Source organism: Anabrus simplex, chromosome 3 (genome assembly GCF_040414725.1).
Source record: "Anabrus simplex isolate iqAnaSimp1 chromosome 3, ASM4041472v1, whole genome shotgun sequence".
Taxonomy (NCBI): Eukaryota; Metazoa; Arthropoda; class Insecta; order Orthoptera; family Tettigoniidae; genus Anabrus; species Anabrus simplex.
Genome location: NC_090267.1, coordinates 222236618 through 222260485, shown reverse-complemented (window position 1 = coordinate 222260485; position 23868 = coordinate 222236618). Strand labels below are relative to the sequence as shown.

General features: G+C 39.0%; 1 pseudogene; it reads left to right on the top strand.

Moving 5' to 3' along the window:
• Window positions 1–4419: 4419 nt before the first annotated feature.
• LOC137498951 (uncharacterized) overlaps window positions 4420–23868 on the top strand; it is a 30368-nt pseudogene continuing 10919 nt past the window's right edge.

Sequence of the window (23868 nt, the reverse complement as noted above, 5' to 3'; positions counted from 1 at the left end):
GCTAACTGGAGTTCACTCTGAGTTTTTCTTATGTTGGTTTATCTGCGGGCCTATGATAAATTTTCTCATTGGTCAACACCGCTTCGGTTAGTTTGAAATCTCTCCCTTGTAACGTGCCAACACCAAATGCCTCGGGCGTGGAAAAACTGGTACGTCACATTCTCGGTATTGGTGATACATCTGCTCGCCCTTGGTCCGAAATATATACTCTTTCACTTCCTCGAAGTCATTACTTCGTTGTTGTGAGCTCTAGCTTTAATCCTCTTATCTTCTGGCCAAGAAACATTCTCCCCCTAATGACAAGCTTAAATGTGGCGACGGTTTGTCGCGATCACGCCGGGCTATGTTGAAATTCTCCCGTCCACACAACACTGACACTGTATTTCATTTAATATTTCTATATATCTGTATTTATCTTCAAAAATACCAAATCATGAAACTAGGGCCTATCTCATCAGGGTACAGTAGATTGTTCAGAACATAACAGTTGGCGGCGAGGAGAAAGTATAAATAATTATTGCTGATATTCTGCACAGTACTATCAATTGACCACCGAAAATATTTACCTCTGTTTTGACACAATTAAGTTACACTCAGAAGAATGGATTCAGAACAATTTGCTAAACTATTAGATGCATTCAACCGACAACAATAAACCCTGCTTACTCAGTTTATAACACTCCAAAGAGAATCGGGAAGAGAAGTCTCGCATTCCGGTAACTGTTCAAGCATACAACCATTTGAAAATTTTGATTCTAGGAAGGAAAAATGTGCATGCTCTATGGAGAGGTTTGAGAGTTACGTAGCAATGAAAAATATCACAGATAAGGAAAAGAAAGAACAGCTACTATGTGTCTCTATAGGTTCTGTGCATTACAACAGTCTATCTGCATTTCTAGGCCCAGAAAAATCGATCAGAACTCAGTCATTTACAGATCTGGTTAAACTCTTCCGCCAAATGCTTGTTCCCAAGAAAAGTGCCGTTATTTCTCAGCATTATTTTTTAAATGTGTATCAGAAAGAGGAACAGTCTATCGCCGATTTTGTCGCAACTCTTCAACGCAATTTAGCTGAGTGCGAATTCACATTCAAATGCCAATGTCAACGTACAGTTTCAATTTAGGATGTATTTCTAAGAGCCCATTTCATAAGAGGTTTACGAGACAATTGGTTACGCGAACAGTTACTGCAATCTAATATCACCACTTTTGATGAAATCCTAGCTAAGGCAACGTTATTGGAAACGTCTAGAATCGAAAGTAGGGAATTTACCAGACAAGCTTCTTCGTCGGCATCTGAATTCGACAACAGCGATACATATAAGGTTACTGCTGGCTCAGATCACCGATCTCGACGGGATCACAGTTTTCGTTATCGTTCTCCGAGCTCCAGTTATAGCAAGAGTAACCATTCGTTGAGCCCTGACCATCCATGTAACACACGTTCACCGAATCAAAGTATCCGATATGGTCAACGTTCTCTCTCTAGTGGAATAATCGGACCTGATTTCAGAAGATTAGGAATTGATAACCTCTGTTTCCGATGTGCTAAGCCGAATCATCGTGTGTCAGAATGCCGAGTTAGTAGGTATGATATTAGATGTGAATCTTGTGGAAGAGAAGGTCACCTAGTCAATGTGTGTATCACCAGCCTAATGCGAAATTCCAAATCAGAAGCAGATAGTTCCAGCTCAACTAAATCAATTTCAGTTATACCATGTGATGCCCAGGATCATTCATACGGTGTGAATAAAGCAGAACATACTTTCTGTCCATCACATATAGAATTATTTGAAGTTACTCCTGACTCTGATAAATATATAGTTACTGTATCACTAAACAATAAGACATAGTGTTTTAAAGTTGACTCTGGTGCTTGTTTTACTCTGCTTCCTGAAGATGCATTTAATGAATTGGATCAAGGTTTACCCTTATAACAATCTGGAATTGCCTTTCGCTCATATTCAGGCAATATTATCACACCTATGGGAAAGGCTACAGTCTCAGCTGTATATAAAGACAAGGAAATCCAAGATGTTATATATTGCCCCTAAGGGCTGTTCGGCATTACTTGGAAGATTGTGGATTAGGAGACTTGGTATTGAATTAAAGGAAATAGATGCTAGCAAGGAAACTCCACTCATGTCATATCCAGTTAACGCTATCTTTTCAGTTGATGACGTAATTAATGAATTTCCTGATGTTTTTGAAGAGAGAATTGGACGTGTTCCAAAATTAGAAGTAAAGTTACAGTTACGTGAAGGAGCTAAACCAGTATTTACACGAGAACGGGATGTTCTCTATGCACTTTGTGAACGAGTTGAAAGACAGCTGGACTCACTAGAAGCACCTGAGGTCATATCTCCTGTATCATCAAGTGATTGGGGGTCACCGTTGGTCGTCATTCCTAGGCCAGATGGAGGAGTTAGATTATGTGTTGATTAGAAATGTGGTGTAAATGAGAAACTTGTTGCTGCAAATTACCCCATAAGGCGAATTGATAATGTGTTGAACAGCCTACGTGATACCAAATATTTTTGTAAATTGGACTTGTTCAAAGCATTTCTACACTTGGCAGTTGATTATGAAAGTGCTACAATCCAGACTATACCTACACATCGTGAACATATAGAAAGAATCGTCTAAGTTTCGGAATTAAAAAAGCGCCATCCGAATTTAACCGAGTCATTTCACAAATCCTCAGGGGACTTCCAAAATCAGAAGCCTATTTTGACGACTTAATCGTACACGGATCAACTCTGGAGGAGTGCACACACAATTTGCGGTTATGTCTGAAGAGATTATCTGATTTTGATCTGCATATCAACCGAGCTAAGTGGTCTTTCTTTGAAGAGAGAATTGAATATTAGGGCCATGTTATCCAGCATAATACCATTAGTAAGTCCCCAGAAAAAGTTAGAGGTGTTAATGACATGCCTCATCCTACAAACGTTGATGAACTAAGCAGATTTTTGGGACTAACCACATACTACTCCAGGTTTATACCCGATTTCTCCACCATGTTATATCCATTACGGCACCTGCTTCGCAAAGGCCAACGTTACATATGGACTTCGGAATGTGAAACCGCATTCCTCAAGTTAAAAGCAGAGTTGTGTAGCGATAGGTTCTTAACGCCCTATGATCCAAAATTACCAATAGTTCTGACGTCAGATGCAAGTCCAACAGGTGTTGCCGCTGTCCTTAGCCATCTAATTGATGGAGTAGAAAGGCCGATTGCGTATGCATCACGATCACTGACTGTATCAGAACAGAACTATAGCCAACTCGACAGGGACGCTTTGGCAATAATGTTTGCTGTCAACCACTTTTATGCCTATGTTTTTGGCAGGCACTTCACACTAGTGACTGACAATGAACCGCTAACTCGTATTTTTCAGCAAAATAAAGCTCTACCACAGATGACATCTGCTCGTCTACCACGATATGCTTCGTTCTTGTCGGGATTCGATTACACAGTTCAATTTAAGAATGATGCAGAGAACTAAAATGTTGACTGTTTACCGCGGGCTTCCCTACAGCAAGTTTCTTCAACAGATATCTCCATTGGAGATGAAGTTAACCAGTTATTTACGCACCTAATTTTTAAAATTTCAAGCGAACGAATCACATTTCGCACCATCCAGGATGAAACACGTTAAGATCATGAACTGAGTAAACTTGTTTTTGATTTACATAATGAACGGATGGTTTCAGAATATACTCTGAATGATGGTGTGCTGTATAGACAAGATAGAGTTGTTATCCCTTCCAGACTAAGAGATCAGGTTTTAAATGAACTTCACGAAACTCATTTGGGCATCATGAAGATGAAACAGCTGGCACGTTGCTACGTCTATTGGCTGGAATTGATCGAGACATTGAACGCCTAGTAAAAATATGTCAAACATGTGCATTGACAAGAGCAAATCCACCAAAATCACCAGTGCATCCATGGGACGAACCAAAAGAGAACTGGAAAAGAGTGCATATTGATTATGCAGGACCTTTTGAGAACTGCAACTTTCTGATTTGTGTGGACGCCAAATCGAAATGGGCACAAGTGCAAATTTTACGAGATACACCAACAAGTATCTCCACAATCGTGTTGCTAAACCGTATATTTGCTTCTCATGGATTTCCAGCAAGCATTGTCTCAGATAACGCAGCCATTTTTCAAAGCAATGAGTTTCGCACCTATTGTTCAACAAATGGAATTTTTCAAAAATTCATTGCACCTGGTCACCCAGCCACTAATGGCTTGGCAGAATGACATGTTCAAATATTGAAGAATCGTCTCCGTTCTGCCTCAGATGATAATGTGCCAATATATGAGAAAATACAAAAGTTTCTGTTTCGATACCGTGCTACACACCTTGCACGTGGAAAGTCACCAGCAGAGCTATACCTGAACCGAAAAATGAGGATTCGTCTTGATGCTTTCTTCCCTATCCGACCTCAACCTTCATTATCCGTAGCCAAACCAGGACGATCGTTTCAAGTGGGGGAGATAGTCCAGGTGGGCTTCTTCTGCAATAACAAGTACACTTGGAAATTTGGAAAGGTTGTAAAGAAGTATGGTCAGGGACACTACCTGGTTATTTTGGACGAATCAGGAAGGACACTGAAACGCCATATTGACCAAATGCGTGGGACACTGATTCAACCAAAACCAGTTACATCTGAACCAGCCCAATCATACGACGTACCTAGAGCTCCAGATTACCATGTCTCGGTTAATTCTGATTTAACAGTATCACCACGCCAAGATCCAGCTGTTCCAGTAGAAAATCCATCAACCCCCGATACGGCAGTGACACCACGACAGAATTCCGATGTTCCAACAAATGTACGTGTCCGTAGATCATCAAGACATACTCGACTGCCTGTGCGGTTCTGTGATTTTGTTTTGTGAACCAACTCACTTCGACTGTTCTGTGAGAAGTGAAGTACCTTTTTCAAAATTCCATAGATTATCTGTTCTCCTTTTTAATTCGTCTATATTCCTTATCTGATAAGTTCACAGCTTCAAAGTGTTTATTTAACATTCGTGTATAACACATTTCTAAGTGGGGGAGACTGTAGTGTATTTAAAAAATAATACTGTGAGTGCGCTGGTAACCACAGCGTAATGACACAGAGATGTATACTCTCTGGAGAGAACAGCTGTTCTTCTCATTGGAACTTTTATCGTAATGAATAGTTACGCCATGTTGTGCAACACATGCATATCCTAATAAAATAATGTTAAGTACTGGAGAAGTAGGTACATTTAGTAGAGTGTTCAGAACATAACATGTCCACAACCAAAATGTCCACCTAACTGTATGTCTAAACATTTTGTTGTGTACTTGTACAATGTACTGACATGATGAGCTTGGATCATGTTCTGAAATTTATTGTGAATGATTCCACGATATTATTTGTTCCATGGTATCTCTCAAGATTTAGCCTAGGCCTATACATATTCCAAGCTGGTGGTGAAAACTTTGTTGGGACATCTCTGCTCCGCCTCCGAGTACGTCGACCACTCATTATATTATACTAGCAAATGTACCCGCGCTACCCTACGGTATTCTACCTTGTTTACGGATTTCTACGTTAATTACTGTACACGCAGTGAATAAGATTATAGTAAATTGCATGCCACTTAGCGCTATCCGAGAAACAAAACGGGGAGGATCCCGTAAGTCGTTTCCCATAAAGGTGCGCGTTGGGGAGTTATGATAATGGCAGGTCACATTTCCTACTGCCATTCACAATCGAGTTCGGAACTTTGTACTATAACTGTAGGTTCATTTGCCAACTGCAATTCACAATAGATATGGGGAGTTTTTCATTGCAAATCAGGCCCGTTTTCCTAGTGCCAGTCACAATAGAGTTTGGAGAGATTTGATTATAATCGAGAAATGCAGTTCTATCTTATGTATAAGGAATCGAGATACGACAAAAAGTCTTAGGGCCAAAGTCGTAGATCTCTCCAAATTGAGCGGCGATTGTGTTTTCTGTTCAGTCAGCAGTTACCCCGAAACGATGGTATGCACCGTCATTAAAATTGCCTCGAAATTTCGATATTTTCAAGGGCGAAAATGTTATATATTTGAACAACTTGGAACTTTTCTTCAAAGGATAGTGTGTTCAAGTTGCGGGATTAGAACTCGCACACATACGGAGAAATTAAGGAAGAAAGTAATACCGTTAAGAAAGTTGACATTAATACAAAATAGGATTATAATTGATGACATCCGGATAGGGCAAATATGTAAATACTGAATCCTTCAAGGTCCATAAAGAATACCTACCTACCTTCCTTACCTATTAGCAATCGACATGAGATCTATATATCTCTTGGGTCGTTTACGGGATCTTCGTCACTTGCTTAGGTAAGAGGCGGGTTTCAGTAATTTTGATCTATCCACTAAACGAGGAATCAAATCTATGAAAAATCTATATTTATTCAAGAAATTATTGAAGTGAAGTTAAAAACAAACATTTAAATCGAACTTCAACTTGTTCGATAAACACACTAAAAGATGACAATATAACGCTGTTGAGACATACCGGGTTGATATATTTTAACTCAACTGCCTGAGGGGCACCCTTACTAGAAACCACTGTCATAAGTTAAGAGTGGCTAAAGGAAGTCTGTAAATCCTTAAAAATCGGCTTCCATGTGTGACTGCATGTACCATCATAATGATTCGTGATGATCCAGCTCTCGTAGCACTAACTCTGGACTCTTGGTATAATTAAAGCAGTCCAATCGGTATGTGCCACACAGTGGTTGTACGGCATGGACCTTTAATTGAATCGATGTGACCTGTGACTATGTCATGGACCGACATCTAACTTTGTAATTTACGTTAAAGTCATTGTGCATGATGAGCGCAAGGAAAATGATGCTATAATGGCAAATGGCCCTAATCTAAGTCTCTGAGGTTGATGACCCCATGAACATCCTAGTTTCTAAGCTGAAGGCTAAACAAAATTAAGTTAATGTAGTTGATGACCAAGGTTTCCACTTTATTAATCCCACCACATTTAATGCTCAATCAATCAAAGTCAAATGATACAACAACAACAGCAACGCTCACAACACTAGTAGCAGTACAAATCCTTTGCTTTCGGATATGTCCCCTTAAACGTTACGTTAACAGTTGAATTTTCCTAGCGAAATAAACGAAGATTTCCAGAATACATTTCAAGTTAGTCACTTGGTTTTAAGTTATTTCTCAAACACGATTTTCACTAAATTTAATAATTTAATAAATTGAAATGATTTTTCATAATCCTAATTAACAACAAATTCTATCTACCAGGACGAATGGTTTCTTTAAAAGTCCCTAATTATTTTACTGACGTAATTTAATTATATAATTCACCGTTCACTTGATTCGTGGAGGATGGAAATCGTAATACATTTATTGTTTCCAGTATTATTTATTTATTTCATGACGTCACGCCATCAGTTACTTTAACACTAGCAATTATTAATACTTGCTTGGAAAACCCAAATTATTAAGTACTAACATCTGCACAAAATAGACTCATCATGTCACATCACCTTGTGACATTTAAAATACGGCTTTGTGCATCCTTCAAAAAAGTATCAACAACTACCACCAATACTCTACTTTTGGACATCGCTGGAAAGGGTTAAATCAGAACATTATTGTCTCATTACCGTCGCTTCAATAATAATTTCAAATCTCGGTTTAAAAAGTTGATTTTATAGAATGCAACTAAATCTCAACATTTACTAAATGACTAACATTCCAATTAGTTTCCTTCAAAGTGGCAAGCTCCATTCTACAGACTACAATTTGATTTCCAACACGTTTAACTCAATGAAAATGATACAAATTACCATTAACTTCCAAGTGGCGAGCTCCCCTGATCAGCTGTCCTAGCGGAACAAGTCTCCCCTCCTGACTTCGCTTGATACGAAATATATAGTATGTGCTACTCGCGTTTTAACTGGTATTTAAAGAAATGATATCAACGGTCTCGCAGATAAATCACAAATATATAACAATCCTGAACCACACAGATTATGCGAAGAGATTTACTTTAAGATGTCACTCACGAACCTACAATTTTACGTGGAATCCGAATGTGGTCCGACCCTATTCCCGTCTCCAAACATTACACAAATAATTCCTCGGGTAACAGAACATCCCGGCAACATTACCACAGGCTTCCAACTACCTCATTCACAAATCCTACCTCAACTCACATTATGCAATACTTGACCACTTGCTTAAACACAACAAAACTCTCGACGACATTAAAATGGAATATAACACTCAAGACCCACAAAGCTGTGATACTAACCTTCTGAGCATAAACCATCTCCGCATAACATGACCTCGTATTTTTGAACTGGACTTCAAGAAAATGACTGACAAAATTTTACTGTCATTATTATCGTCAGTTATACTCAGTTTTAAAAACGGACATTGAAAGTAGCAATCCCCTGTAACAGATATTATCGATCTTGCCTCGTTACTTTCCTGAATAAATATTAATTGGTCAACATGACAGAGTGCCTTCCTTCGAGTGAAAATGAGTAACCACGGATTTCTTCACAACTCCTTTCATATTTTCGAACATAAATTTTTACGATAGATTAAATATCTTAGCTTGACACTACAAAATATAGAAAAATAAACGCACGGAGATGACAATCTACTTTAGACATTGTATCGTTTCACAACTATCTAATTGATTCTTTTTCAACACTTCACACGGTATTTGACAACTTTCCTACTTTATCCAAGAACTAAAGCAAATGACCTTTCGTCATATTTTCTGACATTTCACGAAAATAAATGGGTGACCTTAATGCGTCACAAATACACATACAATAAACAGTGACATAATGAAACAAATAAAACATGTTATAATGGTGATAAGTCACCTACCTTGGGCCGTACGTCTCCTGCCATCAGGACAAATTCACCAGTACCTCTCCAACATTTTATTTAGCCATTCCAACACGTTTGGCTTTACAAATATTTTAATTCATATTACTTCACCTGAAAATAATGGCATATAAAAATACCCTTCACTCGATAGTTTCGCGGATCGAACCGTCTGTTGAAATACCGACCGCACACGCAATACTTTTCCACACGATAATATTTATAAAGATTTCATTTAAAAGATTGCGGCGTCAGAATGACCGTCTATTTTCTTGTTTATGAAATAACGCAACTTAGAAAAACTGTTTCCACTTGGAGATAATACACCAGCCACCTCGGCCAAAAACTATGTTCCTTTGTTGGACTAAGTCTAATAATCGCTGATAAATTATACAGAAATGCGAGGTTCCTCCTCGAACTCAATTGACACAATGCGGTAATTCAAGATGGAGCACCCAGTTTATATAGTTTTCACGCCCTCTCTCAGGCATTTTTCTCTTGCTGCCAAGAATTTTACATATATTTTCCTACCCCATGGGAATGTATGGAAGGCAGGTTTCCTGGTAACACGGTATTTGCTAAATTAGTAGTGATAATATTTATGAACATTTAAGATTTTCTCTTAACCAGTTGACTGGTTAAGTGACCTCATATGATAGGCACTATATTGTGTTGACTTGACATAGGTTGAACGTACATGCGCGTCTATTATCAATTTTCCCTCGGAAACTGTTTAGCAATCTAAAGTCTGTATTACTAAGCCAAATTGTCTCAAATGCAAATACAGGCCACTTATTATGTTAGTTCCACCGCCAGTTCCTTTTAAAAAGTATTTTTATTAAATCAATAATTTCGTTGTATCCATGCTCCTTTACACGCGTGGGTGACGTCATTTTTCTTAGCGTGAGAATGGGAACTGCTCTCGCTCATGCCACGTGCCGTTTCTGTGAGATAAAATGTACCTGAAGCTTCTCATTGCGATTGATATGGGGCCTCATACGGTAATTTTAGGACTCTGATTTCTAATGACACAAAGGTCCTGGGTTCAATACCAAGTGGATATATAGGAAGATGAAATGTTCCTCATGAAATTGTGACGATATGAGTTACGGATTTAGGAAAGCGGTAACAGAGGAGAAATTTAGGCGCAGGGTTTCTTAGGTAAACAGATTAGAACATGTCTTATTGTGTTAATACTTCAGCCTAAAGAGGCAAGGCAGAGGCAAGAAATTAAAGCAGAAAACAGAAGTAGGCCAAAAATACAGTAAAAATTATACCAAATCCCAGAAAACACCTTACGGTGTGAAATAATGAGCTACACACTCCGCAGTACTGTTCAAATGTTAACAGTCCCCTCAGTGCTATTCGAAAACGATTGCAACTTCCAACGGTATTCCGCAAATATCCCGCAGAATGGAAGCTTGACGTCAGTCTCGCCTTCTACCCAAGGAACAACCACCAGTTTACAGGAATGATGACGATAATGGCATTTTACTGCCCTGCTGGCAAGCAGCCAGAGACGTTGCCATGGTAAGCGGTAGGTTCGTTTTCAGCCTGTCGGTCACACAATGTAGATCACGAAACCTGCAGAAAGTAGTAATTTTCTCCGCCATTTGACGAGTAAGCGAAATTATGTAAATAACAAAAGTTGTGTATAATGAAGGGGCGTTTCGCATATAGTCCACGTATTTTACAGCAAAACAATAGTATAAGGGAAAATTAAAGAAAACTGTTTTGGTTTTCCCATAAACCCCCAATACATTAAGTGATTTTGAAATCATATGCATATCTAAACCTTTCCCTGGGTGATTATACTCTATATATGAAGTTTGGTCGAGATCTATTCAGACGTTTCGCCGTGTTGGTGGAACAGAGAGACAGACAAACAAACAAACAAACAAATAAACAGACACATCTGAAAAAATGGCAAAACAAGTGAAATTACAGGCAGCGGACCGCTTACAACTTCATTTATATAGATGTGACTTGAAATTATTCGGACAGATCCTCCCTGATGTCATCGTAGGTATAGAATGTTTCTAATGGAATGAAAGGGAGGTCTAAACGTTCTTGGATTTGTTGTCGAAGTTCTGATTGTTCCACATGTAGATAAAGGCATAGTAAACCTGAATTCACATTTCCCTGATACAAAGTCTGTCAGAAATTGCTTTGCTTATTTAAAAAAAAAAAAGCATGGACATATTTTGTTTGTGAACGTCTTTTACTGGGCATTTTTATGGCCGCACATGTTTTTTCGTGGAAGGCCTTAATCCTTTTGCGTGGACATTTTCGTACATGGGCATCTATGCCTCTGGGCGTGTTTAAGTGGACATTTAACCCGGAAGCTTTGATTTTCTCTTGGTAATGTTCTCTTTCCACACCAATTCCACTTTAACAATTTTTTTGAGAATATTTTGCGTTTAGAAACTACCCTTCCTGTTGAAATGATTCGGTTTCTTTACAAACTATTTCTTTTTTAAAATCAATATATACAGTATTTTGTATTCTTTCTCTTCGGGCAGCTTCTAGGGGGAGGGGGAATTTATAATAGGAAAACCCCTAGGAGGTTTTTCTATTAGCGCATACTGTGCAGCTGTCTTTACTGTTTAATCAATGGTAGTTTTCAATGATCTAATAATGGAACTTTTCACTATCTAGGAACATTAATCGCTATATAGACTACAAGTAATTCACGTGTAATGAGGATTTACGAATTACATTTCCCTACGAACTCACGTCCCTCTGTGTACTTTGGGTGCAACTATATTCTCTACAGATAAGTTGTCTTTATCATGAGAAGTCCTCACCCACACGTTATTTACAGACCTCCAGGTTTAATGAAACTTACGACCGACGAACGAGTGCGCCGTGCAGTTTGGGTCGCGTAGCTATGGGCTTGCAATTCGTGGGTGGGGGTGGGGGGTAGTGCGTTCAAATCCCACCGTCGACAACCTTGAATATTATTTTTCATTGTTTCCCATTTGCACATCGAGAAAGTGCTGGGGCTGTGCCTTCATTGAGGCAACGGCCGATACCTTCCCAGTCCCAGCCTTTTCCCATCCTTGCGTCACCAGAAATCTTCGATATGTTAGTCGAACATTAAACCACTAGCAAAATTCACAAAAACGTCAAACAACTCAAGATCGATCTCTGCTTACAATCATTAAGGGCAAAGTTGAAAGTCCTTATGCTTTAAGGAGAAATTATATCAACAGTTTGTTCTATACTGACATGGGAATCCAAGAGAGAGGTACGTTATTTCATTTTTCTTACACGTCTTCACCAATGTATCTATTTTCTTCACTTCCATTCCTATATAAACGGCAATGTCAAAATTTCTCCACCATTCGCAATCACTGGTATTTGCTGACCCTCTAATAAGCTAAATTTGCAGGTATGGCACGTGCAGTGCTGTGAGCTACAGAACAATGTGTATGACGTCAGTATGAACATTATGGCGTACACTGGCCGAGGCCCAACATTAGCAGTGAGTCAACTTCTCTATGATAGTGAGAGCAAACTCCGGCCCGTGTAACTCAGATGGTAAGAAGGTGTTGGCTGCTCGTTAGAGTCCCACCTTGGACATGGGTGTTATCGTTAGTTGTGTGTCAGTGCGTCTGGTTACAGTGTGCGAAAATAAGAACTTCCACCTCAAATACAGATTCGTTAAATATATTAAAATTGTCTTTTCATATCCTTAAAATGCATTAAGGGATTCAACAATATTATGCTTCCTTCACGAAGGGGGATATCGATACCAACTTCTGTCTCTCTAAATGGAACTTTCTTTTCCGCCAGCACAATAAATTAAGCAGATTTGTCGGTGTACTTGTTTTTAATGCACAGTCATTCCTTTGGAAGCAAATCATGGTTTCAAACTATTCAAACGTTGCGCGTATATTGAATGTTACTTACAAGGGGGCATTCCCTACTCGTCACCACCGATTTCGCTCAAATTTATAGAACATGCAGGGCTTGGCTAGAAATGAAAGTGGAAGCAATGCCAGGACTGAGCTGAGGGCCCCGTGGTTGCCAACCCACTCTCCAAAGTTCAGAGCCCTTGAGGACCCTTTTATTCGCTTCTTACGACAGGCAGGGGATATCGTGGTTGTCATTCTACCGCCCTCACCCACAGGGGGTTTACGCTTGGGACACGTAATTCTGACATGTATGTAGTCGAGGTGACCTATAATTCAATGGAAATTACCCTATGTCTAATAACACATATAGCGGTTGCCAGGATCTGTTCAAGTTGACAGTTACCGGACTGTCCCTTTGTCAGTCTCAAGAAACTAGTCTCTTGAGAAGCGAAATCTTATTTTAAGCTCTACCTCCCCGTACATTTCAAATGAATTGCTGCGATTTCGTAGCGGGACCCACACAGAGGCCGCCGGACTAAGCTTTCTTCCCGGAATCGTCTCAATGTGATCATACAAATGGCATGTTTCGTGGTACATAACCTCTGATTGTGTTTCACTCCTCTCATTTGAGGTTAAACAGTGTTCTCGGCAGTGTTTAAACATGGCCGGTTGAACGGTGGTTTTAGACAGTGTCTAAGTGGTAAAGTACGTCTCTGCAACGCGGCAGCCATACTTAGGCATTGTTTAACCTTAGACATCGTCTAAACACCGTTTCTGCAATCGGCCCAATATTTTTATAACTCCCTCGTCCATATCCGGTAAGCCACATTACATTTAATGTATCCTAATTGTGGAATATTTCGTACTGTGTTTATGCCCAATGGTGTGACGAAACTACCTACAGTTACCCAATTCGGACGGAACACACCGCGTTCTCATCAATGCAGCATGACCGGAGACCTACAAAAGGTAGTGTTCTTTTAGTGGGATTATTTTTCTTCACAAGCTTAGTTACTTTTTTCGAGGAAGCTGTGCTATTTTAAAACTTACCAGAATATTTCTGCGTTAAGCCAAAAATGTTCAAAAACTCTGTAATTTTATTATTATTATTATTATTATTATTATTATTATTATTATTATTATTATTATTATTATTATTGTTAAAACAGTGGAACAAAGGACAAGCACTATTTAATATGTAACTATATTCTAGCTATTTTATACCGTAGTATAATTTTCTATCATCAATAGCAAATAACCTGTTCATCTCAAATTGTCTCGCGCATTCTTTTATATAAACATGTATTTTCAGCATTGTTAAAAGGAATTTTAATTTATAACAACACAAAATTGAAATGAAATGGCGTATGGCTTTTAGTGCCGGGTGTGTCGGAGGACATATTCGGCTCGCCAGGTGCAGGTCCTTCGATTTGACTCCCGTAGGCGATCTTCGCGTAGTGATGAGGATGAAATGATGATGAAGACGGCATATTCACCCAGCCTCCGTGCCAGAGAAATTAATCAGTGATGGTTAAAATTCCCTACCCTGCCGGGAATCGAACCCGGGACCCCTTTGACCAAAGGCCAGCACGCTAACCATTTAGCCATGGAGCTGTAGAACACAAAATAAGGGACTTTTAATACTTCTGTTCACGATGTTTGGCGACGTGGCGATGAGAATGCGCCTCCTAACCAAAGAGTAAAAATGGACTCGCTACTTCTTGCATTGAAGAGTAAATATTATTCACGTTTAAGTCAGTGATAATAAGTACAGACGATATCCAGAATCCTTTAGCACTATTTAGTGATGTCATTCTATTTCAATATGACGCTTTAATTTTGAAATTTCGCAGAAATGTTTAAAAAATTCGAAGGTATATAAAATTGCGTTATTCATGCAACGAAATGCAAAATTTGCGTTATTTTTTTATTTATTATTTATTTAAAAAGTGAAAAACTCGCTTAAATATTTCCTTGATACGAAAAATATAACTTCGTAATTACGACTACCCACCATTATCTCTTTCCGCTGATTTATATCTACTTACACGCCACGATTTGAAGAGTATTGTTTGTAATGCTGATTTGGTCCCAGAAGTGTAAAAAATACGTGACAAATAAGTATAGCTCTGAATTCGCATACCTTGATGTTGCTGTGTTGGTATGAGGATCTCCATTATTCACAATCCCACGGAAAATTGAAGTATATTGTATCCCGTGTGTCATTTAAGAACATGAAAACCGAAACTTTTAACCGACCTGGAGATATTTGAGGTGGGTGTTCTTATTGACTCTCTCAGTATAATAGATATGCCCTAATTAAGCCTTATTCAATAGTTAGTTCGCCATATACATAAGTAAAAAAATAAAGGAAATCCTCATAGGGTAAATAACTGAAGGAGAGAACATCGACCGAACTGTCACAATATATTTAAAACGGACTTCTGAAAGTTCTTAGAAATACCACAATTAGAATATCAGCGCTAATAAGAGCTCAAAGCACGGCTACTTTGTACCTCAACAAGGACTCAACAAGATCATTTATTCAAGTAAACAACCAGATTATTATTATTATTATTATTATTATTATTATTATTATTATTATTATTATTATTATTCTTTGTCGTTTAGGCCTACTGAGGACCACGGGGCTCGTATCTACTTATTATTATTATTATTATTATTATTATTATTATTATTATTATCATCATCATCATCATTCAACTTCGCCAATTGGCCAACTAGGGACCACGATAAGCCTCACTTTACAGTCTGGCATTTGTTCATTTTTCGCTTGATCTACATCGTCTTCATCAGCTCACTGTGTTTAGCACAACATCCATTTCGCACCAGTTGCCCGTTATTCGTCCCGGAAAGTCCCAAAAGTCTTGATGGCTGCTCTGAAAAGATTTCGGTCTGGTGCATCTTCTGCTTGTATGCCCAGTTCTTTAAGAGCGGTGATAAGGGAACAGGGAACTGGAAATCAAGTAGGGATGACATAAAATTGTTAGTGTTGAACTGTAGAAGTATTGTAAAGAAAGGAATAGAATTAAGTAATTTAATAAATATATATTTACCAGATATTGTAATAGGAGTTGAATCATGGCTGAGAAATGATATAATGCATGCAGACATTTTCTCACGGCACTGGAGTGTGTATCGTAGAGATAGGATAGGAATGGTGGGAGGGGGAGTGTTCATTCTGGTGAAAGAAGAATTTGTAAGCTACGAAAAAGTTAAAGATGAGACACATGAAATTCTAGGTGTAAGGCTCATTTCTAAAGATAATAGGCAACTTGATATATTTGGAGTGTACAGATCGGGAAGGGGTAGCACAGGCGCGGATTCGGAATTATTTGATGGGATAGTCAGCTATGTGGGAAACGACATGGAAAGAAATGTGATTGTGGCGGGAGATCTGTATTTACCAGATGTCAATTGGGAAGGAAATGCGAACGACAGGAAGCATGACCAACAAATGGCAAATAAGTTAATATGGGAAGGACAGCTGATTCAGAAAGTGATGGAACCAACCAGAGGGAAAAATATCCTGGATGTCGTGCTGATAAAATCAGATGAGCTCTATAGGGAAACTGAAGTAATGGATGGTATTAGTGATCATGAAGCTGTTTTTGTGGTAGTTAAAAATAAATATGATAGAAAGGAAGGTCTTAAAAGTAGGACTGTTAGGCAGTACCATATGGCTGATAAAGCAGGCATGAGGCAGTTTCTAAAAAGTAACTATGATTGGTGCAAAACGGTAAATAAAAATGTAAATAGACTCTGGGATGGGTTTAAAGAAATTGTTGAGGAATGCGAAAACAGGTTTGTACCTTTAAGGGTGGTAAGGAATGGTAAAGACCCACCTTATTAGAGAAATAAAGAGACTAAGAAGGAGGTGCAGACTGGAAAGAAATAGAGTTAGAAATGGCAGTGGAAGTAAGGAAAAATTGAAGGAACTTACTAGGAAATTGAATCTAGCAAAGAAGGCAGCTAAGGATAACATGATGGCAAGCATAATTGGCAGTCATACGAATTTTAGTGGAAAAAAAATGGAAGGGTATGTATAGGTATTTTAAGGCAGAAACAGGTTCCAAGAAGGACATTCCAGGAATAATTAATGAACAAGGGGAGTGTGTATGTGAGGATCTTCAAAAGGCAGAAGTATTCAGTCAGCAGTATGTAAAGATGGTTGGTTACAAGGATAATGTCAAGATAGAGGAAGAGACTAAGGCCAAAGAAGCAATAAAATTTACGTATGATAATAATGACATTTACTACAAGATACAAAAGTTGAAAACTAGAAAAGCGGCTGGAATTGATCAGATTTCTGGGGATATACTAAAGACAATGGGTTGGGATATAGTACCATATCTGAAGTACTTATTTGATTATTGTTTGGCCGAAGGAGCTATACCAGATGAATGGAGAGTTGCTATAGTAGCCCCTGTGTATAAAGGAAAGGGTGATAGACATAAAGCTGAAAATTACAGGCCAGTAAGTTTGACATGCATTGTATGTAAGCTTTGGGAAGGCATTCTTTCTGATTATATTAGACATGTTTGTGAAATTAATAATTGGTTCGATAGAAGGCAGTTCGGTTTTAGGAAAGGTTATTCCACTGAAGCTCAACTTGTAGGATTCCAGCAAGATATAGCAGTTATCTTGGTTTCTGGAGGTCAAAAAGACTGTATCGCAATTGACCTGTCTAAAGCATTTGATAGGGTGGATCATGGGAAACTACTGGCAAAAATGAGTGCAATTGGACTTGAGAAAAGAGTGACTGAATGGGCTGCTATATTTCTAGAAAATAGATCTCAGAGAATTAGAGTAGGTGAAGATTCATCCGACCCTGTAATAATTAAGAGGGGAATTCGTCCAGGCAGTATTATCGGACCTTTATGTTTTCTTATATATAAAAATGATATGAGTAAAGGAGTGGAATCGGAGGTAAGGCTTTTTGCGGAAGATGTTATTCTCTATAGAGTGATAAATACATTACAAGATTGTGAGCAACTGCAACGTGACCTCGAAAATGTTGTGAGATGGACAGCAGGCAATGTTATGTTGATAAACGGGGTTAAAAGTCAGGTTGTGGGTTTCACAAATAGGAAAAGTCCTCTCAGTTTTAATTACTGCGTTGATGGGGTGAAAGTTCCTTTTGGGGATCATTGTAAGTATCTAGGTGTTAATATAAGGACAGATCTTCATTGGGGTAATCACATATATGGGATTGTAAATAAAGGGTACAGATCTCTGCACATGGTTATGAGGGTGTTTAGGGGTTGTAGTAAGGATGTAAAGGAGAGAGCATATAAGTCTCTGGTAAGACCCCAACTGGAGTATGGTTCCAGTGTATGGGACCCTCACCAGGATTACCTGATTCAAGAACTGGAAAAAATCCAAAGGAAAGCAGCTCGATTTGTTCTGGGTGATTTCCGACAAAAGAGTAGCGTTACAAAAATGTTGCAATGTTTGGGTTGGGAAGAATTGAGAGAAAGAAGAAGAGCTGCTCGACTAAGTGGTATGTTCTGAGCTGTCAGTTGAGAGATGGCGTGGAATGACATTAGTAGACGAATAAGTTTGAGTGACGTTTATAAAAGTAGGAAAGATCATAATATGAAGATAAAGTTGCAATTCAAAAGGACAAACTGGGGCAAATATTCATTTATAGGAAAGGGAGTTAGGGATTGGAATAACTTACCAAGGGAGATGTTCAATAAATTTCCAATTTCTTTGAAATCATTGAGGAAAAGGCTAGGAAAGCAACAGATAGGGAATCTGCTACCTGGGCGACTGCACTAAATGCAGATCAGTATTGATTGATTGAAGATCCTTCTTGACATTGACGTACCATGGCATTGCCGTTTTTCGGTATTAAGTCAAATATACTGAAGAAACGTTTCGTCCATCGAGCTCAATCATCCGTCATATATGACCGTAGAAACGAACTCTGCCTTTACGCATTGTGTCCGTGATCTTCCCTATCTTAGGGTATGTACTTCTTGCCTGGATTTTCTAATGTAGATGCCATTTTTGTAGTTTGGGCCAAGTATGGTGAGTAGGATCTTTCTTTCCTTCCTCTCTAAATCCGCATGCAAACATTTCTCGGATAGGATAAGACATACAGATGCATATTGTGATACTGCTTTGATGACAATGTTGTAGTGACGAACTTTTGTGTTCAGGGAAAGCACTTTTTGCTGTATGCGTTGCGAGTGGTTTGGAAAGTGACTTCCATTTTCTTGATTCTTGCTGCTATGGCCTCTTTGTGAAGTCCATTTTGCTGGATCCATTCCCCTAGGTATTTACATTTATTAACACAGTTTATCGTTCCATATTTGGTGTTTAGTTGTGCCGTATCATCTTTGATGTTTGACATTACTTCTGTCTTTTGAAAGGAAATTTATAAACCTGTTTGTTCTGCCACTTCCTACAACACATTGATCTGTTTTGTTGCACTTTCGAAATTTTCTGTCATCAGGGCTATATCATCGGCAAAGGCTAAGCAATTTATTTCCACTCCGATATTTTTGTCCCAGTCGTTAAGGGTTTGTAAAGGTTTCCTTCTTTTAACGTCTTTCGCCACTCCAGTATTACCTTCTCAAGTACGCAGTTGAACAAAAGAGGAGACAGCTCATCTCCCTGTCGAACGCCTGTCTTGATCTAAAAGGGTTCAGAGAGATATCCTTGGAATTTTACTTTGGATTTGTTATTAGTTAGCTTTGCTTTTATTATCGTCAGCAGTTTCTCATCGACTCCCATTTCTGCAGGTATGTTAAGCAACACATCACGGTCGATGGAGTCGTATGCTTTCCTGAAATCTACAGATGTCGATAGATATATTCGACCTCTCAGCATACGTATGGTATCTCATTATATTTTTGAGGTTAAGTATTTGTTCTGCACTTGATCGGCCTTTCCAAAAATCTGCTTGATATTTCCAGAGTATGTGTTCAACTTGCTGTTCAAGTCTTTCAAGGATGGATAGTGACAGGATTTTGTAGGCTACTGACAGAAGAGAAATACCACGGTAATTGTTCACATCTCTTACATTTCGTTTCTTGTGTAAAGGATGGATCAAAACTAGCTTCCAGTCCTCTGGTATCAATCAACACTGATCTGCATTTAGGGCAGTCGCCCAGGTGGCAGATTCCCTATCTGTTGCTTTCCTAGCCTTTTCCGAAATGGTTTCAAAGAAATTAGAAATTTATTGAACATCTCCCTTGGTAAGTTATTCCAATCCCTAACTCCCCTTCCTATAAATGAATATTTGCCCCAGTCTGTCCTCTTGAATTCCAACTTTATCTTCATATTGTGATCTTTCCTACTTTTATAGACGCCATTCAAACCTATTGGTCTACTAATGCCATTCCACGCCATCTCTCCGCTGACAGCTCGGAACATACCACTTAGTCGAGCAGCTCTTCTTCTTTCTCTCAATTCTTCCCAACCCAAACATTGCAACATTTTTGTAACGCTGCTCTTTTGTCGGAAATCACCCAGAACAAATCGAGCTGCTTTTCTTTGGATTTTTTTCCAGTTCTTGAATCAAGTAATCCTGGTGAGGGTCCCATACACTGGAACTATACTCTAGTTGGGGTCTTACCAGAGACTTATATGCACTCTCCTTTACATCCTTACTACAACCCCTAAACACCCTCATAACCATGTGCAGAGATCGGTACCCTTTATTTACAATCCCATTTATGTGATTACCCCAATGAAGATCTTTCCTTATATTAACACCTAGATACTTACAATGATCCCCAAAAGAAACTTTCACCCCATCAACGCAGTAATTAAAACTGAGAGGACTTTTCCTATTTGTGAAACTCACAACCTGACTTTTAGCCCCGTTTATCAACATAACATTGCCTGCTGTCCATCTCACAACATTTTCGAGGTCACGTTGCAGTTGCTCACAATCTTGTAATGTATTTATCACCCTATAGAGAATAACATCTTCCCCAAAAAGCCTTACCTCCGATTCCACTCCTTTACTCATATCATTTTTATATATAAGAAAACATAAAGGTCCGATAATACTGCCTGGACGAATTCCCCTCTTAATTATTACAGGGTCGGATGAATCTTCACCTACTCTAACTCTCTGAGATCTATTTTCTAGAAATATAGCAACCCATTCAGTCACTCTTTTGTCTAGTCCATTTGCACTCATTTTTGCCAGTAGTCTCCCATGATCCACCCTATCAAATGCTTTAGACATGTCAATCGCGATACAGTCTTTTTGACTTCCAGAATCCAAGATATCTGCTATATCTTGCTGGAATCCTACAAGTTGAGCTTCAGTGGAATAACCTTTCCTAAAACCGAATTGCCTTCTATCGAACCAGTTATTAATTTCACAAACATGTCTAATATATTCAGAAAGAATGCCTTCCCAAAGCTTACATACAATGCATGTCAAACTTACTGGCCTGTAATTTTCAGCTTTATGTCTACCACCCTTTCCTTTATACACAGGGGCTACTATAGCAACTCTCCATTCATCTGGTATAGCTCCTTCGGCCAAACAATAATCAAATAAGTACTTCAGATATGGTACTATATCCCAACCCATTGTCTTTAGTATATCCCCAGAAATCTGAACAATTCCAGCCGCTTTTCTAGTTTTCAACTTTTGTATCTCGTAGTAAATGTCATTATTATCATACGTAAATTTTATTACTTCTTTGGCCTTAGTCTCTTCCTCTATCTTGACATTATCCTTGTAACCAACCATCTTTACATACTGCTGACTGAATACTTCTGCCTTTTGAAGATCCTCACATACACACTCCCCTTGTTCATTAATTATTCCTGGAATGTCCTTCTTGGAACCTGTTTCTGCCTTAAAATACCTATACATACCCTTCCATTTTTTTCCACTAAAATAGGTATGACTGCCAATTATGCTTGCCATCATGTTATCCTTAGCTGCCTTCTTTGCTAGATTCAATTTCCTAGTAAGTTCCTTCAATTTTTCCTTACTTCCACTGCCATTTCTAACTCTATTTCTTTCCAGTCTGCACCTCCTTTTAGTCTCTTTATTTCTCTAATAAGGTGGGTCTTTACCATTCCTTACCACCCTTAAAGGTACAAACCTGTTTTCGCATTCCTCAACAATTTCTTTAAACCCATCCCAGAGTCTGTTTACATTTTTATTTACCGTTTTCCACCGATCATAGTTACTTTTTAGAAACTGCCTCATACCTGCTTTATCAGCCATATGGTACTGCCTAACAGTCCTACTTTTAAGACCTTCCTTTCTATCACATTTTTTTTTAACTACCACAAAAACAGCTTCATGATCACTAATACCATCTATTACTTCAGTTTCCCTATAGAGCTCATCTGGTTTTATCAGCACCACATCCAAAATATTTTTCCCTCTGGTTGGTTCCATCACTTTCTGAATCAGCTGTCCTTCCCATATTAACTTATTTGCCATTTGTTGGTCATGCTTCCTGTCGTTCGCATTTCCTTCCCAATTGACATCTGGCAAATTCAGATCTCCCGCTACAATCACATTTCGTTCCTTGTCGTTTCCCACATAGCTGACTATCCTATCAAATAATTCCGAATCCGCATCAGTGCTACCCTTTCCCGATCTGTACACTCCAAATATATCAAGTTGCCTATTATCTTTAGAAATGAGCCTTACACCTAGAATTTCGTGTGTCTCATCTTTAACTTTTTCGTAGCTTACAAATTCTTCTTTCACCAGAATGAACACTCCCCCTCCCACCTTTCCTATCCTATCTCTACGATACACACTCCAGTGCCGTGAGAAAATTTCTGCATCCATTATATCATTTCTCAGCCATGATTCAACTCCTATTACAATATCTGGTAAATATATATCTATTAAATTACTTAATTCTATTCCTTTCTTTACAATACTTCTACAGTTCAACACTAACAATTTTATGTCATCCCTACTTGATTTCCAGTTCCCTGTTCCCTTATCACCGATCGCTAGGCTATCCCGTTTCCCTGAATGTACCTCCCTATTACCCTTCCAAACAAATTTCCTAACTTATACGTACCACTGCGGTTTAAATGAAGGCCATCCGAGCGCAGATCCCTTTCTCCTACCCACCCATTAGGATCTAGAAATTTCACTCCCAGTTTCCCACATAACCACTCCATAGTCTCATTTAAATCCCCAATCACCCTCCAGTCAGTATCCCTCCTACACAGTATTCCACTAATAACAATCTCCGCTTTCTTAAACTTCACCCGTGCTGCATTTACCAGATCCCACACATCTCCAACTATGTTGGTACTTATATCAGCTTGCCTTACGTTGTTGGTACCAACGTGAAACACTACCACCTTCTCCTTCCCCTCCTCCCTCTCTTCTACTTTCCTCAACATCTGCCTCAACCTAATTCCTGGATAACATTCTACCCTGGTTCCCTTTCCTCCACACACTTTCCCCACGTGTCTAACGATGGAATCCCCCATGACCAGAGCCTCAACCCTACCCACCTCATTTGATCCCCTCCCCTCCTGGTCAGCCCTATCTTTCCTGATAGCTGCAGAAGCTACTTCCTCCTCCCTTTTCTCCTTCCCATGACCCTGTTCCACCTGTCTTTTCCTATCCTCTACTCTACATTTCCCTTTCCTACCTTTTCCCTTCCTCCTACTTCCACGCATCTCAGCAACAGTTCCCTGTCCCTCATCTTCCCTCTGTTGTTCTACCTGGAGTGACTCGTACCGATTTCGCACAGACACCTGTCCTGAATTCTGATCCTGAATAGAGCCCTTGGCCTGCAATCTCCTTCCCCTTAGAACATTAGACCACCTGTCTTCTACAACTCCTCCCTTTCCTTCCCCTCTCTCTTGTACACCTACTGTAACCTGTACATTGTTTGAGGGAGTCCTATCTTCCTTCCCGTCTTCTGTGAGAATCCTAATTATCTCCCGGTTCTTTTTCCCATATATCTACAACGGTTTGGTGTAGGATGTCAATTAGTTCTTCCGGGTCGTGTTTCCACAGTTCCGCAATCATGGAGTCTTCAGCAGGATTCTTGTTATTTTTCAGTCTCTTAATGTGGCGTTTGATTTCATTGCGAT